At 36.3% G+C, this 20202-nt stretch overlaps 1 protein-coding gene across 8 annotated transcripts in view; it reads right to left on the bottom strand.

Annotated features, from left to right (window-relative positions):
- Window positions 1-20202, bottom strand: part of LOC136835323 (alpha-N-acetylglucosaminidase-like) — a 280695-nt gene that overhangs the window by 154792 nt on the left and 105701 nt on the right. The window lies entirely within an intron of this gene.

Below are 20202 nucleotides of genomic sequence, written 5' to 3'. Positions count from 1 at the left end.
CGTGTTTTCTGATAAAAGTTCCAGAACCATAATTAGTATCGTATGGAAAGTTCCCAGGACTTTGGATCGTATCACCTTCCAAATCCCATCTAGTATTTCTAATGCAAAGTGATCTAATTAACATGTTCTAAAGATACCTTTCGTTTTTACCCATGTCTGCTTTGATCATTCCTCTTCAGCGGAACATTTTGTTTTCGCAACTTCTTTTGAAGATGAGTTATTCTCGCATGGCCCTCTTTTTATGAAAACTGTGTACAAAAAGGGACCATACTTAAGGGACTGAATTGTTGGTCGGAATGAGGATCCTGAAATAGATGGGAAAGGAGAAGTTTGTGAAAATGAGCTTGGGAAGGTCTTGGTTGTTGTAAATACGTGGTTTTCAAGGAACAATGGTTTTAAGTATACTTGGGAAAGAGACAATGGTAGGGAAAAGAGTCTGATAGGTCATGTATAGACACATATTGAAGTAAGAACAAGTTGATGGATGTCGTGGTAAGGAGAAAAAGAGGCTCATGGTATATCTAGCCATTTTTGTCTATTATTAATTGTAGCTCATCTTTCCTTCCACAGATGACTGACCAAATCGTTGTTGAATACGACGTACCCGTACTGGAGAATATTTACCCGATTCGTACTTCAATTATCGCAGTCTCAATTTCTGTCCTTGCCTTACTTGGCACGGATCTGATTTTTTATCATTTAATAAATATAACCGTGAATGGGGAAATTTGACATTTAAATAAAAGTTGAATTCAGTGATTTTTGAAACGATTGAAACAAACTCACTGGGTACGAATTCTTACTATCACTGTCTTTAATATTTGTTGTTGCATAAGTTTTTATTTATTTTTCTATCTCTCTTATGACTTTCTTCTTCGGTGGTAGTAGGTCATAAATAGTAATCCTAATGGAAAATATACCGGCTTCGACTCTTTTATTTATTAAAGACGTAGGTGTTACCTCTACCTGTCCTCTGCACAAAAAGAAGAATGCATGTGGCTTTGTTAAGCTGTACCAATGGAAAAAAACTTGGTAAAAAATGAAAACTGTTAGACGAATCTCTGCTTCGACAGGCCGATCTGTCTGCTTTCTAAACCTCTTCCAGTGCATCGTGGACGCAGCAACAGTAATGGAGGCAGTGCCCCGGGCTGGCATCCAGATTTTGTACTGACTGTAACAGAATAGAGCCATCGAGTGTTCCTTGGTGCGCCGTTCTATAATGATTATAGATTTCCCCTTCCGGTAAGTGGCCAGAATGTCGTTTGGAAAGGTGGGTGATAGTCATAACGACTTAAGAATGATGGCGTCTCCTTGTTTGGCATCAAAAGGGTATACGACATTCCGCGTCTTCAGAATATCCGAAGGAGGGGCTGGATTATTCTTGAGGTCAGCCGCGTGGCCATTCTAATTATAAATAACTACTAGGAGCATTTTTTTGCGATATCTCGAGATGCAGCACAAACGTTCTTTTTTATATTATTTTTTTTAGGACTCCGTCTCCCCGTTATCAGTTATGCATTATATCCTTGTAAAACTTTTATTGGCTATTCTTCTTCAGTAGGTCTTGGGTTAGCTACTTCTCCGACTCATTTGTTCGTGGTCAGTCTGATCTACCTCTCGACTTCCTCGTATGTGAAGCCGTTGTTTATGAGTATTTGGGTTATCTAAATTCAGTTAGTGAATTTAAACGTTCTGCCTAAACACCCAAGACTTGATAACTGAGGTCTTTTGTCATTTTATTGATATAGAATATATTAAAAAACTTGAGTGTTTCAACTTGCCTGGGATTTTTGGCTTGGAAATTTTGTTTCTTTAATATTGCTCTTCACTATCGATAAATATCTGCGAAAAGGAATAAGGATACAACTCTGATAACAAAAAATATGCAAAAAGCAAAGATAAATCCTTCACCCCTACCCCAGCAGTTATTTTTCTTCCCTGTTTAAGCAAGGCAATATTTCCCGCACAGCTTTTTAATCCACTTCAAGCCAAGATGATTTCAGGGCTTATGCTACGCTACCTCAAGGAGATAATTAGCAATATTAGGCTTTCATTAATTCATCCTTCAGTCTTTTCTCGAGGATATAATTACACTTTGGAAGATTGACTGATGGCGAAAGTGAACTGCGTTAACGGTATATTTCTCCGAGTGAAAGAATGACATAAGAGAAGTAAAATATGAAGTAATAAGTAGTTCCACAATTAACTGACTTCTGCAAATTTGTACCAGGACATAAAATGACTTTTCGAACGTCACCCGTTTTTCATGGTGAAAACTCTATCGCTAGAATGACAAGAGACTTTTTTTTATAGATGATGCTTTCAAAATCGAGAAATCTTTCTTCCTTTTCTATTAATTAGGCGAAGGCATATTATTATCACGGAACTCTAAACTTCCAGTCTTCAGAATGTTAGGGACTGGTTTGTAACAACTCTGGATGGGGAAGCAAAAGTCTGGAGAACAAAACATATATTGCCATTTTTAAACTTCCATTATTTGGAATATCTAGCAAGTGCGTGTCTGTACAGCGGTCATAATTACTTTCTATTTCAGAAGATGTGGCCATGGTGATATACATGACACATGCAAAATTCATAATGCTAAAAAATTTCATCGTCTTATTTTAGATTATTAAATTGCAGATGATATTTATTTACAGAGGATTTATAACAAGTGTATTCTTTTTATATAGAAATGGTATATCTCTACAGTGCCTCATAATATAATCAAATTGAAGACTACATACACAAAAACCTAACGAAGAGATTCTAAACATCACAACAGCATATATCATATACTTAAAATCTACATAAACAAAGGGTGAGACGGATTCCCCGATATCACATTTTCCTCTTTTCTAACTTACTATTTTGAATTGCATAATTTGCAAAAGCCATTAACCTCCTGAGCGATAATTTCTGTATGTTCGCTATCCTTGAACACTAATCATATTAGCCGTCAGTAAAAATTATATAATAAAGATAAACCTTTAAGACAAATCCCAGCGTTGAATGCAGAATCAACGAAAATATCATGAGGTTATATCAAAAGGCAAAGAATTCTAGAATTCTAGAGCTGACCCATGGGAGATTTCCTTGCCCACCCCCTCCCCCAGAATGACCCATTTCGTGCAAAGTATGGCTTTGGTTAGGGTTCTCTCATTTTTCCTCATCGTTTCCACATTCCGTCGAGGATGAATCTAAGGTCGCGTCTACCTCCTCCACCCTCCCCCAACGACACGACCCCGTATCCCGATATCCTTATGTTCCCCGTTGGATATTACATATTCCGCTGCATTTACGCGCCATCTCTTGTTTTGAGGTGTCAATTTGTCTACGTTTTTGTCGCGTTTTTATTTTATTTTTTTTTTCGTGAGGCTGTAAAGTGATCAAAAGGGTTTCGATATTAAAGCCTCCAAAAAGCTCCAGCGGATAAACAATGGTTACACTGTTAGCCCTTATATCACAGACGAAAAACAAAGAACTGCTGCATATTTTAGGAGAGAAATCCATTTTCATTGCCTGAAACACTCACGTCGAGAAAAGACTGGTTCTGCACAACAAAATAACTCCATTTCACATATAAATTTCCCAATTATTAAACTATTAGAGCTTTTCTTTCGCATAAAACACGTAACCTCAGCCCATCAGTTTACCTTAAATGGACTTTTATGTTCCTACCTCCGTGTTTCCTGCCACAATTACTTTACTTGCTCTCGATCCGGGTCCTATTCTTCACCTTGCATGTCATCAACCCTCCGATCCTTACCTCCCACAGTATATTACCGCAAGGAAAGAAAAGATCCAAAGACAAAAGTGATTTTGCTGAACTTAATGAAATAGTTCAGTATAAATACGAAAATAGTTTTAACGATGCATAACGACAGTTGGGCAAATATAACAGTTTTAATGATGTGATAACAAATATGCTCATAACCTCCTAGGTCAAGATTTTACTGGTGCGTAATTGTTCTTATCCATAATTTTAGAAAAGGAAGGTAGATGTATATGATTGCTTTATGGAATGCATCTAAAAAAGATACTATGTTATATCAATTACTTAAAGGCAGAATTAGATGTTACAGTTTTAGTACTTGTTTACTTTCTTTGATGTACTGACGATGATGAAGAATTATCGAAACTATTTGACCCCAGTGTAAAAAAAAAAAAATTAAAAGTAAAGCAATCTGTTATCCTCCAACAGTCGAGCTCAGGAGACTACAGAAAACTAGAGAGTACTAACACATTTAACAAAGTATGTTTGAAAGATATATATATATATATATATATATATGTGTGTGTGTGTGTGTGTGTGTGTGTGTTTATGAATGTGAATGTCTATGCTTGTGTTTAAATATATATGCTCGTGTGCACGAGTATGTTTAGTAATTTTTTCTTAGGACTAAAAGAAAATTATATGAACATCAAATCATTATGCATAGTGTATTCCGTTTATCATTTTAATAACACTAAATGTTTACTTCACTGCTCTCTGCTCTCTCTCTCTCTCTCTCTCTCTCTCTCTGCATTTGTGCATATGATTCTCTCCCCAAAGACTTAAAAGTAACTAAAAAATTATCACAACCTAAAAGGTTACACTATACTCGTATATATCTAACTTCTTGAACAAAAAGTTTATGACACCTCAAAATCCATCATTGCCAAACGGGACACAGCAAGGAGGGTTAGATAATATTAAATGGAGTCTTCAATAAGATATTTATTGCAAAAAATGCCATTCAGCTTAAAAAGAATGACAGGATGACATGAGAATTAAAAATGCAAGCACGGGAGGATTTGGCGCTAGTTTAAGAGTATTTAAAGTAGTATATCATTAAACTGGAGAATTAGTGAGAGATACCTAGTCCTTGATGATGTCAAGAACATAAAAATGAATGCTAAAGGCGAAGAAAAAGGTAGATGATGTTTTACGAGGATTTCAGATCTTCAAAGGATTCTTTCCTTACGAAATGTCTTATCTACCAAGGCAATGAATGATTCCTGTTATGTAGGCAAATTTTAGGGCTGTTTCGCCTCGCCGTTCCTGGTTAGGCATTATACCCTTGAAAAACTTTTTTTTTTTTTTATTTTCCTTCAGTAGGTTTGGGTTAGCTACTTAGCAGGACCATTTATTAATGATGAGTCTGATCTGCCCCTCGACTTCCTCGTATGTGGAGCCGTTGTTTACGAGTATTTAGGTTACCTAAATTTAGTAAATCTAGACGCTCTGCGTAAAGGCTCGAGACTTAATAAAAGAGACCATATGTCATTTTATTGCCTTAGAAAACTTGAATATTTCAGCTTGACTGGGATTTTTGCCTCAAAAATTATGTCTCTATAATACTGATCTTTACTAGTGATAAATATCTGCGAAAAGGAATAAGGATACAAACATGATGACAACAAGTATGGAAAAACAAAGATAATCATTCACTCCAACGCCAACTGACTTCACGTGATGGATTACCCAGCGATAATTTCTCTTCCCTGTTTCTGAGAGATATTACCTGCACAGCTTATTAACCCAATTCAAGCAAGATTATTTTATTATTACTTACGCAATGCTACCTCAGGAAGATAATTAGCAACATAAGGCTTCCATTAATTTATCCCAAAGATTTTTTCTCGAGGATATAATTACACTTAAGAAGATTAATAGCGAAAGTGACCTACGTTAACAGTATATTTCCCCGAGTGAAATTAGAGAAGTGAAATGTTAATTTAATAAGTAGTTCCATAACCAATGGAATCTGTTAATTTTGCAAGGACGAAATGAGAATTTTCAAATGTCTCCGATCTATCGTGGCGGTAGTGTTAGTGTTATTGTTAGGGACCGCGTAGGGGGGTAGTGCCATCATTGCACCTCATGCGGTGCACTGCACGCATTACTTAAGGATCTTTGCAGTGTCCCCTCGGCCCCTAACTGCAACCCCTTTCATAGCGTTTACTGTAACTCCGTTCATATCCTCTCTCTTCCATCTTACTTTCCACCCTCTCCTGGCAACTGATTCATAGTGCAACTGTCAATTACGTCCCAGCGCTTGGCCTTTCGCCTAAATTCTATACATTCTAAATTCTATTGTCAGGGTGGCAAGAGACTTCTTTTTAAAATTTGATTCCAAAATCAAGCAATCCAACTCAACTTTCTATGAATTACTAGGTCTAATATTATCGTGGAATGCAAAACTTCGGGTATTCAGAATATGATGAATTGGTTTGCAACAACTCTTGACGGAGACGCAAAAGTCCCTGAAGGAGACTGAGAACATCTGGAGAATGCAACAATTATTGTCATTCTGAAAATTCCATTATTTGGCATGTCTAGCAGCCGCGTATCTGTGCATCATTCATAGTTTTTTTGTAACTCAAATAATGCGGCCATTATTATGATGTATAAAATTAAGTTGTTTAAAATTTATTAAGCTCCAAAATTCTATCATGCGATTTTCCATTATGTCCAATAAGTTACTGTAGGTAACGTATATACAGCAGATTTGAAGCAAGTGTATCCGTTTTATCTAAAGATGGCATTTCCCTATATTACCTCCTAATATAATCAAATTGAAGACTACTTGCATAAAAATTCAGCGAAGAGATTCTAAACGTCAAAGCAGCATATAACAAATAACTGAAATTAACATAAAAAAAAAAAGGTGGGACGGATTCGCCTTATGCATTTTCCTCCTTGCTTGACTGTTTATTTTGAATGACATAATTTGTAAAAGCGTTGACCTCTTGAAGGATAATTTCTGAATTACGTGATCCCCAGAAACGGATCATACTAAGTCATCAGTAAAAATCATATGGTTAAGATACACCTTTAAAACGAATCCCAGGGTTGGTTCCATTTCTCTGAATCCGGAATCAACTAGAATTTCATGAGATTACATCAAAGGGGAAAGAATTCTAGGGCAGGCCCAAGTGAGATTTCCTTGCTCCCCCACTTTCCCAGAATGATCCACCTCGTGTTAAGTATGGCTTTGGTGAGGGGATCTCTCATTTTACCCCCTCGTTTCCACGTTTCCCTCGAGGATGCATTAAAGGTCGCGTCTGCCCCCTCCCCTCACCCCCACCCCCATAATCCCCGTGTCCCAATAGCCCCGTTAGATATTACATGTTCCGCAGCATTTACGCTCCTTCTCGGGTTTTGAGCAGTCTAATTGTCCAGGTTTTACCGAGTTTTTGTGAGGCCGAAAACATGATCAAAAAGGCTTCGATATCAAAGCCTCCAAAAAGCTTCAACGGATAAACGATGGTTACACAATTGTTAGCCCCAATATCATAGATGAAAGACAAAGAATTACTGCATATTTTTAGGGAGACACCCATATTATAACACCCATACTATACTTCATTACTTTAAACACTCATATCGAGAAAAACTTGCCTGAGATTTTGAGTTATATTGAAGATATAAATGTACAAAGCATCCACTGTCTCACAAACACAAACACACACATACACACACATATATACACATATACACATATATGTATATATATATATATATATATATATATATATATATATATTTCCCTATTGAAATCAATGGCATTGTTCGCCGATGCTGTCTTATTATCAAGACTTTGTATTGGTCAGTACTCCTTTTTCTCTTCTGGCAAGCTTCTCAGGAATAAGAAAAATTATTCGAGATTCTTTCCATTTGCTTTTTCTTTTTCTAGTTGACGGACCGTTTCTCCACCTCTCCCGGCGACGTCTTTAGTACTGGGTTATAAATCTACATACAAGGATTTTATCACTGCAAGCAGATGTTTGAATTTCAAGCATGACGTCATTAGGGTACTGAATTTCTATTAGCTGGTGGGTCTCATTCCCTCGAATGCTGTCTGGGCAGCAGCATAGGCATTCCTGGTGCCCCACAGGATACTTCCTATACTGCGCCTTGTAGCCAAGGTGTGGGCAAGGGCGTGATTCCCATCTCTGGCTGACAGTCTTGATTTGCTTCATTGCTGGTAGCCGTGTCCAGGGTTGTACTGTTGCTTCTCTATGCATGATCTCTGTGCTTATTAATAATTTGTACACAGAGAAGAGCAGTTCCTCTGACTGCAACAGCAGAAGCTGTGAGTATAATAAATCAACAACAGCCTGCACTAAATATGCAGAAGAACACAGACTTCATCCTCACTTCTTCAAGGAAACAACAGAACATCCCTGAGAATCTGAAGGGAGACACGAGCGACAAGAACACCCCTGGACACGACTACTGACAATGGAGCAAATCAAGTCTATCAGCCAAAGAGGGGAATCATGCCTTTGCCCACACCCTTGGCTGCAAGCAGCACCATAGGACGCATCCTACGGAGCACCAGGAAAGCCCTTGCTGCTGCCCAGACAGCCAGCAAGAGAATGAAACCAACCGACTAATAAAAATTCACCATCCCAATGATGTCATGTTTGAAATTCAAATGTCTGCATGCAGTAATAAAAACCTTGTATGTTGATTTATAATCCAGTCCTGATGACGCCACCGAAAGAGGTGTAGGAACGGTCCATCGACTGGAAAAAGAAAAAGTAAATGGAAAGAATCTCAAATAATTTTTCCTTATCCCTGAGAAGCTTGCTAAAAGAGAAAAAGAAGTATAGACTGATTCAAAGTCTTGATAAGAAGATAGTATTTGCGAACAATGCCACTGACATTGATAGAAATTGCATTACGAGAGAAAATATGCCTAAATACCATATATATATATATATATATATATATATATATATATATATTATATATATATATATATATATATATATTCTTCAATAATTAGGCATGATATTTTCTGTCAAGTATACACTGTAAAATGCAACTGACTATTGGCTTATTACTTTCTTTTAAGTACTCTATCTTTTTGTAGTCTGCTGAGCTCGACTGAGATACTTATACAATTGATCTCCACAGGTCAGGTTTGAAGTTAATAGTGCTTCTCTTCTGAACTTTATTTTCTTACATTCGGGTAAACTAGTTTCGACAGTCCTTGTTTATCGTCAGTACCTTCAAGAGAGTGATGTTTATATAGCTGTTTAAATATGTGTTTAACAGTCCAGTTATGTAAAACTGAATATGCTCTATAATTTCTCCATGTTCTGTTCGTTTATTTTTCATAAATTAATGTGGATACCAAATATACTGAAGATATGGAACAAGTCTATCCTTTTTATAAAAAGATGATAATTTCCTACATTAATTCCTGTAGTAATCTAGTGAAAAACTATATGCACACAAATGTAAACAGTATATCCTAAACGTCAAAACAGTATATATCAAATCACTAAAATTACCAAGAGTTAAAAGAATTCGCCAATATCACTTTTTTTTATTCCTTAGCTACATAGTTTTGAAGGTCAGAATTTGTAAAAGAAATTAATTTCCTAAACCATGAATTCTGCAGTTCCGTGATCGCCCAGAAACTGACCTTGCCAATCGCATCGTAAAAATTATAAAGTAAAAGTAAGCCTTTAAATAAAATTCCTTGGGTTAAAAAATTGGAAAAAATTCTAGGGGCTACCCTAAGTGAGATTTTCTCACACCCCTCTCTCCCCGAGAGTGATCATTTCGATAAAGTATGGCTTTGGTGAGGGATCTCTCATTTTCCCCCATCGTTTCCACATTTCCCTCGAGGATGCATCCTGTGTCTGTTTACCCCCTCCCCCCATCCCCACCCCCAAAAACCATATCCCAAAAGCGTTCATGTTCCCCGTTGGATATTACATATTCTACAGCATTTACGCGCCATCTCGAGCTCTGAGGTGCCTATTTGTCTACTTTTTTATCTCGTTTTTGTGAGGCAGAAAACGTGATCAAGGGCCTAGATATCAAAGCCTCCGAAAAGCCCCGACGGAAAAATGATGGTTACACCATCTTTAATCCTTGTCTAATAGACATATGACAAAGATTCACTGCTTATTTTTTGGAGAGAAATCCTTATTATATTTCAGTGGTTTAAAAACGCATGTCAAGAAAAGCTTGTTATGAGATCTTACCTGCATACATACATTTACACAATGTGTGTGTGTGTGTGTGCTTGTATATGTTTGTTTTAATAATTTTGCGAGCTTGCATGAGTATGTTTAGTGGTCATTTATAGGAACATAAAAAACAACATAAACATAATATCAATATGCACGAGTTTTTATTGTTTTGTGCTCTCTCTCTCTCTCTCTCTCTCTCTCTCTCTAAGAAAAAATAACTAGAAAATTAGTACGAGCTATGAGGTTATTCATGTGTAAATCTAACTTCTTGAACAAAAAGTTAATGGCACCACGAAATCCATCATTAGAAAACGAACAATGTAAGCAAGGTAAATGCAACGGAAGCTCTTAGATAAAATTACGCAGGTTATTCAATAAGATAGTTATTTTAAGAAGAAAAGCAAGTTTAGTTTCCAAGTCTTCTATTTTACGATACTGGCGCCTATCATTAAATCAGGAAAATAATGAGTTACTATTCTACGCAAGAGGGAAGAATGCCATTAATTTATATGAATTAAAAATGAAAACACGTGGGGGAACTAGGAGCTACATCTAGAGTATTTAAAACAGCGTATCTGTACATTGGAATTAGTGCGAAACGTTACCCTTGGTGACGTCAAGAGAATACAACGCGAGAAAAAGAGAGATATTTTACGAGGCTTCTTTTCTTCGGAAATATGTTCTTTACTAAGGAAATGAATGACTCCAATAACTAAAGTAAAAATAAAAAGGAAAGTCTTTCGAGCAAGTGAGTATGATCTAGAATATTGCAGATTTCGTAATGCAGTTCTCTCCTTTATTAACTTTGCAACATTTTAGTTTCCGTTCCCTTCCATGTTCTTCCATTTTTCATTAACCATTTCACTTTTCTTGAATTAAAAACGAGCCTCATACGTTAGAGTTGATCTAACACATCCCTTCAGATTACATTTATGGCCATAATATAACAGTGCAATTTGGGCCGGTCTAAAAGTCAGAACACACGCTGGCACAAGACCGGAGTAATGGACAAACAGCCAAGTCTAGGAGTGGTAATTTTAAATAACCCGACCTCATGCGTTCAGAATTAAAGATCTTTAGAATTTGTTGCCTTCAGTGCATCCCCCTTGTCTTTTCTCTCTCTCTTTTTCTGTTGAAAGGTGTTAGATTGGCTAATTTGAAAGCAAAATATACTCTTATAATTATCCTCTCTCACTTTCGATTTTTTAATCCGTAATATCTGAGCTCCTCCAGTTAGTGGGTAAATTTTTGAGACTTGTTGACACATATTTTTATATATCATACTCCAAGCGCTCATAAAATATATAAAACTTACTTTAAGAACACTGATATTACTAGTGCAAAATCAATAGGTAAAAATCGAAAATAATAAAGGAAAAGAGTATAAAGTGGAAATTATTAGATTGCACGCTTGATAATGGTAAAAAAAATAAGAATGGGAATACGTATTTTTCTTTTTGGCTAAACTACCAAAATCCCAATAGCTGAAAAGAAAACGTCCAATTTTACTTTATGGATGAAAAAGTAAGAGGCTTTTAAAAGCTGATCTTCAGCATCTCGGATGAAAATTCGACGATGCTGCCAGTCGACTTCTGTTCAACGAGAAACAATAACCTGGCATTCAGCTCGAGGGTGAGATATCATGTGACAATGATACGAGATTACGTTAATTTCTCGTAACTGGAAACGCTTCAAGAATAAATGGAAAGATTGCCAAGAGGGAAAAGGACTGCTCACACAACCTATGCGAGTGGGCGTTAAGCCTTTGATTGCAGATTAAAACTGCAATTACTGAAATTAAATGTTATCTTGAAAATACTACAGTGACCTAATTCTCAGTCCCCTGCAGTATTTGTGTCAAGATAGCAAAAGAATTGAATATTTCAGTTGAAATCTACATTAAATTGCCATGAAAGATGGCGATTTAATGGATGAGACCAAGCACTGAACCTGCGCTGGAAGTTATTTCGTGTGAAGTCCGAATATCCATGTTTTCAGTCCTTGGTCAGCACGCTAACCTTAGTCTGTACAACGTATGTCCATAAGTCTACGGTGTGAGTTCCCCTGCTTATGGGTGGTACAAAACACAATTTCATTGAAAATGACGGAAAAACGTGCTTTTTGAATTAACAGGAACATGCTTTCTCTGAAACAAATCCTAACATCTCTATCATTCGAAACACTCACTATTGTGATTTCCTAGTTTATGCGGGTGTCCTGGAAGGCTTGTCATGCTTTGTGGACGCCGAACCAACACACCCCCCCTCTCCCGCTCTCTCTCTCTCTCTCAAGCATCTTTTTCACTAACAATTTTTAGTAGATCACTTTTGGGAAATTTAGTTTTTATAAACTATTTTAATTTGGGGGGGGAGAAAGTGAGGAATTTTATCTTGAGCAGTATTATTTCCTATTATTTAACAGGTACGCTTTTAATTCCCTATGACGATACTAAATTCATCTCTGCCTCTGCAAGTCATTTTTTTTAAATAAAAGAGATGGAAGATGGCTTTACTCTATTTTACGCTATGTGACAATTTTTCTTCCAAGAACGACGTAATTTTTTCTATCATAAATTCTTGTTCCTGGAAATGAATACGAACCATTTTCAACACTGTCTTATCTCTGTCGAGCGAGAGTTCAGTTTAAGTCACAGAAATTGTGAATGTGACTGCCATAGCGTTTCAAGTTTCAAAGACTTTAATGAATAGCATGCGGCATATGTCTCTGGAGTCTGTCATAGCCCCATAGTGATAACTGTATACATTTGCCAGCTTAAAAAAAATGTGCTTGGCACAGTTCCATAAACTAAAGTACACTTTTTCATCACCACACAACCTTGATCTGACGATTCATGTCGACTAGCTTACCAAGACAAATAGACAAAGTTCAACTTACTGAAAACCCCACATGTATATATATATATATATATATATATATATATATATATATATATATATATATATATATATATATATATATATATACAGGTTCTGCACTTGAAATCAATATCGTCCCGTTCCCACCAATTGGTAAGCTTGCAGTTGGTTAACTGTGATTTCTGTAACTAATAAGTAGGCTACTTTTTTTGGGGTTAGGGAATACATACATATATATATATATATATATATATATATATATATATATATATATAGATATAATTATATATATATATAGTCTATGCATATTCCATCAAGACATGGAAAGCAAAATAGCCTGACGTGAAAAATTACCAAAATAAAAAATGATAAATCTTTATTAATTTAAGAACTTTACTTCCTTTTTTATGATAAAGGAAAAACAGCCTAAGACTAGTGCACATTTTACTGCAGAGTAAGACTACTGTGGCACAAAATTTTGCTTTTATAAATCTACTGCAATGTAATTAGTTCCTCTTTGTAACTGACGCGTCAACCAAAAATGTGGCAGGTTAGGGCTCCGAAGGACATGATTATGTTACTAGACTTCTCATTTCTTCTCTTGTCATATGCTCCATACATGACTGATGGATCTGAAGGGACTGCCCTACGTTACTTGTGTCAACAAAGATCCTTCTTGACAGGTGCTCATAAGATGTATATTGTCGCTCGGGGTACGTATCTATTCCGCGAAAGAGAGAGAGAGAGAGAGAGAGAGAGAGAGAGAGAGAGAGAGAGAGAGAGAGAGAGAGAAATGAAGATAGACAGATGGGTGAGGCAATTAAATTAGGAAGCGAAATATCGATGTAAATGTGGGTACAAGGGAAGAGACAGAGGAGCAAGAGAAACTTACTTGCAGACAAAGAAAACACTTTAAAGATCGAAGAAATATATGAAGAACAAAACTATAAAGAAGATGAATGAAGATGGATGAAACAGAATGTGAACGTCATAACACTTGAAGTCTCAGCAGTGAGACAGAAATAAGCATCAAGTTTTTGGCGCCAAGCTGAAGAAGCAAGAACTGCAATACTTAAGAGATCTAAAAACGGAATTAACATAAAAAATAAAATCCCGCAAAATTAAACAATACACGATAAGTAAAAGTGATCGCTAATACAAAGTACTGACGCAGAGACATCTAATTCATCAGTAGGAATCTACTTTCAACTGCACCCAAAGAGAGTGAAATCAAAAGTTTTCTAGTGGATAATTTTTGGATAATTCTTTTTTGGTATTCAAAGCACCTCGTCATTCTGCCCAATTTCGGGTAAATACAGAAAATTCTCAAAAGAAGGTGGAAAAGAAATGCGTGGTTGTGTAGACTGTCCGTCAGATTAAACAAGTAAAAAATGCTCCGGTTTCTTCGGCACAATCGAGTTTTCCGTACAGCCGCTGCAGCGTACAATCAAGGCCACCGAAAATAGATCTATCTTTCGGTGGTCTCGGTATTATGCTGTATGAGCCACGGCCCTTGAAACTTTAACCAAGGTCCGGTGGTGGCCTATTCTATATCCTTAAATAAAATTAAAAAAACTGCCGAGGCTAGAGGGCTGCAATTTGGTATGTTTGATGATTGGAGGGTGAATGATCAACATACCAATTTGCAGCCTCTAGCCTCAGTAGTTTTTAAGATCTGAGGACGGACAGATAAAGTGCGGACGGACAGACAAAGCCGGCACAATAGTTTTCCTTTACAAAAAATTAAAAGTGATATTTCTTTCAGTATAATTATCATCATCACCATTCTTTACATGGAATGACTTCCACGATTCCAGTGAGGTCAGAAGGTTAATATTCCATAATTTCTTTGAAACAAATTTTGATGACACTCATAAATTCGAAATGTTAGTCCCTAAATGTTATGCTTATCACAACTCCATGAAAGGTATTAAAGTTGGGAAAAATTAACCTTCAAAAGCAAAAAAAAACCATCATGCTAGTGATGACATGATACGACAGTTCTTTGATGTCGAAGGTGTGTAATCATGTCAAATACTACTCTCTTTTAGTTTCCAGTTCTATTACACGTAAGATATTTGAAACTACAAATATGATTCTGATGGTTTATATCTCTATAACTTTATTCCTTAACATTTTCCTAAGTGCAATAAGGCACAACGAATTCAAATGATGAAAAATCAGTTTGACAGCGTTACAATTTTTCTCTTGATTAATAGGTTCGACTGTTGCACATGATTCCTACCATTTCCATCGGCAGATACTTTAAATGATCAGTTTTCATCGGGAGCGGCCAAAATATGATGTTCAGATTCAGAAAACATTGAAAATCCTCCCGCTAGTCATCGGGGATTCCAGTTCTTTTTAGTATCAAAAATGAGAGAAAATATTCTATGTAGTAACAGAAACCATTTTCATAATTTTTGTGACATCCTTAACAATACTTGGAAGTTACAGCTCCCTTAAATAACCACTCTCCAGTTTTTTTCGCGGTTGATTTTCTTTTCTTAAATATTGAGATGACTCGTGGTGATGCCAGTCTATTAACTATAATGCAACTAAACTTCATAAAATCGCATTTTAATACTAAACATATATATATATATATATATATATATATATATATATATATATATATATATATATATACATACATATATATATGTGTGTGTGTGTAATAACGATTATAAGTGAGTTTACGAATAAATAAATGCATCATGATACTGCTGTATCTACCAGCATAATGCTTTCATTTTTCGCATATCCTTTGCAAATATCAGGCTCATCTTCGGTAAGCTGTAAAATTGATATTTTTCCTCTTTTTCTTAACGGTTATTTAACAAAAAAAAAATAAAAAAAAGGAAAACCCCAACAACAAAATTATCTTGAAAACAACTAATAAACTTATTCCACATTTCTCTTATCGGAAAGGGTGAAAAATCGCACTTTCCATCGGGAGCTACAATCAGTAAATATTGTTCGATGAAGAGGTTCCTGATGAAATGACTCGACGGCAAACTGATTATCACTCCATTGCCTGAGGACGCCCGCCTCTGAGAAACAGGCTCTATGAATTTTGATGAATATGAAATTGCCTATCCAGACCAACGTCATTTGTGCGCTTGAAGTCAATACTATAATGATAAATTTATTTTTATCATTATTGTGATTATTTATTATATGTAGGTAGAAGACCCTCTTTCAAATAAGTGGAATTAAATGTGACTGCTTCATCGGCTCCATTCAATTTGCATAAAGTTTTTTCGGTTTTCTTTAAGATTCCTTCCAATCTGTTACTGTATTCCGGCAGTAACTCTCGCGTATTTTTCATTCTCATCCAAGTTGCAAAGTACCTCTATGTTTACGAAGACGTCGTCAGCCCGGAATAAAAAAAAAAGGTTTGGATCATCAGGTTTTTTTTTTAAATCCTTCAGGCATTCCTTGGATACATCGTTTCTGTCACACGCTCTACTGAGCATGACACCAAAAGATGTGAGTAGACTAATTTACCTCTTCATGTGTAAAGTGGTTGCGGGAGGATGGTGGGGGGGGGGGGTTAGCCAGCCTGCCTGCCGCTGATTATAAAACCTTGCGCTCTGATTGGGGAGCGAAATTTTCTCGTAAGCCAATTTTTACCTTCGATGGTTACGTTGCTGCAGCATCGCATAGAAGTTGTGATGGTTTTGGCTGCTTTCCTGATATGATGACTTAGCTGTTGGTATTTTTCAGCGAATATTTTGATTGGGTGAAAGACTACTATAGATTTCTGCACATTGGTCTGGTTAAACTAAGGTATACTTAACTTTTTTAGCCATGCTGGTGATGGTCACATCTGGTAAATGCTTGTGCCAGTCATATCAGGTGTGGGTCTTGCTAAGCCCTGATCAAAAGGGTGCCTGATGTTAATGGAAGGAACGTATCCTGCATTGTATTCAAGGATGGCTTCTGTTGGATTAGGAGTGCCTCGGGATATCCGTGAAAAGAGCATTTGAACAGGTACAGTATGCCACATTAGGCGGCCTCAGGGGATCGCTCAGTGGTGGGAATGCACTGTTCTTCATATATAGGTCTTTGGCATGGCTATTTTGGTAATATATGGTAAGGCCCTGCCTTGAAATAACAGCGGTGGTAGAGACATGTCCGATGATAATGTTTTTTTGTGTCACGCTCACCATCGAGATATTTAGAAGGCATCCTTGCCTTATGGTATAACTTGATATTTTCAGAGGTCAGTTGCAACTTTTCACTGTTCTCATACATCAGGTCCAATGCACCTTATACTTCATTGATGACCCGCTTATATTAGCACACCATTACTGATCCACATTTACGAGACACGGTCTATTTTTTGGCAGGTGTTCCGCCACAGGGAACAGCAGTTTAAAGCTCTCCGTACGAAAGCCTTAATGGTATTCTTCTTATATCTGGTAGGGCAATCACTGTTCCCATTAAAGCAAAGGCTGAGGTTGCTCTTTTTTTGTGTAAATCCACCATCAAGGGATCCCCTAGATCCCTATAAAGGAACTTGTTACACAGAAGAAGGGGTTATAAAGCGCCACATGTGAGAGGTGCACTGAATTGAAACTGGGGGAGATACAATAGCTAAGAAAACAGAAATAATCAAATGGGCCCTAGACCCAAGGCGGCTATGGCTGCTGTAGGCATTCCTAATGCACCAGAAGCCCTCCCTGAACACAAAGCAGGAAACGTTCCTCCTGCCCACAAACATCAGGCGCTCTTTTAATCATGGCTTAGCAAAACACCAGATAAAGCCTCTTACACCATGAGAGTCTACGGAATAAACACTCCTGGGTGTGAGGAAAACCAGCTGGCCGAGAAATTGATAACAATCCCTCTTTGTTGGGAAATACCAGCGGCTGAGTCATCACTACAAAAAATCAGCCATAACCATTGTCACCGCTATGCAAGGCTGTTGCAATTTAACCACCAAAGCTAAAGTCTCGTCAGCCAATTGGACTAACATCTTTTGGGAAGACCTTGTTCAGGAGGGCCTAAGTAGTATGTAACCTAGCAACTCAAGCAACGACTTACCCAAGGACTACCTCAGGAGTAAAAAAAACCTCTTGATAACCCCACAATTAATTCCACTTGATATCCCCACAATTAATTCCACTTATCACTACTATTATAATTATTATCAATTCAATTCTTGCCCATTTTTTCCTTGGAAGGGATAATTTCGGCAATTCTGACCATTTCCTTACTAAACATTTAGTATCAAGCATATGAGGCGAGTAGCCCTACACCTCCACCTTTACAAAATAAAATCAGAGCAACATACGACTCATTATAACATTTTAAATAATAATTATAATAAATATTTTGTTAATGAAAAGACTAATCAAAAGTAATAGAGGTGCCAGTGTGCATAGTTTATAGGGAGTTAACAAGAATAGCATGCTAGAGGGATGGAATACCTCCTCCCACAAAAGTGTGCCGCTTCACCATGTGATCTCTATCATACTTCCTGAAGAAGACCTCTAATTACCTTATATCATCAAATCTAGGGGAAAAAAATTCTACAATTCTGGCTTTTAAACTGACCTATGATTTCAACAAAAAAGTTCATGGTGAACGAACACTAGACTTCTGTCTCCTCATAACCTTATCATGTGTACATTTGCTATTAAGTTTTTCCTCTTATGAACACTCAATCTCTTCACTAGAATATAGCGGTTCTCTCTACTATTCCAAATCAGCATTGTATCATCTGCAAACATCAGCCATCCCACGCTCCAAAACCAACCCATCTTCCCCCCTACGAATTCTAACAAGCCACGCTTCCTTGGTAACTTTTTATTGCTATCAATGACAGCTTTAATACCTTACACCCTGAACGCCCTCAATGTTGTCTCCCTACTAAGTCTATCATAAAATTTTCCAGGTCCATACATACCACGTGTATCTTTTTCTCTTTACGTTTAAGCATCTTACAGAACTGTTTCATAACAGACACTTGATCTACATACCCTTCTATTTGTTCAAACTCTCACTGATCTTCCCTCATCAGTCACTCTGTTACCTGGCGTACTTTCTTGATCAGAATTCTGCCATACACCTTCCTTGGTATACTGTCATCTTGTCCTTAAACAAGGGAATAGCTGTTTTTAATCCATTCTTTCAGAGCAGTTTCTGTACCCCGACATACCTAGCATACCCGTGTAAACCCCTAAATAACATTTTTACTATCAGTTACCGAAGCTTTTATATTTTTAAGCATTAGATTGCCCTCATGACTTTCAAAGCAGACACTTCCACAAGAATGATCAAATTTGCGCGAACCCTTTCCATTCTTCTTTCATTCAACTTTGCCTCTTTTCTCTCTTCCACCCTCATTATGTTCATCTTCCTGGCCTGCACTCCATTCAAACATTTCTTCATTTATACACTTAGGTCCATTTGCTTACAACATTCTATATTTACTTCCTAAAATCCTTCCTCACACTCTCCCCCTATTTTCCTTTACGTGTCATCTTTCTCTTTTGAACTCATAATCTACCTATCTATTTACATATGTATATGTGTGTGTGTGTACGTATATGTATCATCAAACTATCTATCTTCCTATGCACATATATATATATATATATATATATATATATATATATATATATATATATATATATATATAGTGTGTGTGTATGTGTAATACACGTGAAGTAGCATATATAGTGTGTCCAAATTTTTTATTTGAGTTTAACGGTAACTGTGTTGTTTTTATCTTTTGAGGGTCCTAGAAAATGTAATTATGAGATAATTACGAAACTTCAGGAATAAATATGAGCAAGTGATGTGAATCTTAATTGCTCATCATCATACGTGTTCTAGATAACGGCTGTGCCACTGCACGCGGATTGTACTACATTATATATATATATATATATATATATATATATATATATATATATATATATATATATATATATTGGAATATAATAGCAAGATAAATAGGTAAGTGGATACATACACACACATATATATATATATACATACGTATTTACATATATAAATGGATACTATACATACAAAACGTACACACACACACACACACACACACACACACACACACACACACATATATATATATATATATATATATATATACATACAGTATGTATATATACTGTACTGTATTTGTATATGTATCCGTATATCTATGTATTTATCTTTCATATATATATATATATATATATATATATATATATATATATATATATATATATATATATATATATATACATACAGGGTGTTTCATACAGTCATGGTGCAATTGTTTCTGTAACTATACATGATAGAATTAATTAGTAAGAAGGATAAGAAAGCT

The sequence above is a fragment of the Macrobrachium rosenbergii genome, chromosome 55, assembly GCF_040412425.1.
Source record: "Macrobrachium rosenbergii isolate ZJJX-2024 chromosome 55, ASM4041242v1, whole genome shotgun sequence".
Classification (NCBI taxonomy): domain Eukaryota; kingdom Metazoa; phylum Arthropoda; class Malacostraca; order Decapoda; family Palaemonidae; genus Macrobrachium; species Macrobrachium rosenbergii.
The sequence above is the reverse complement of the archived record's forward strand: the minus strand, read 5'-3'. Positions and strand labels throughout refer to the sequence as shown.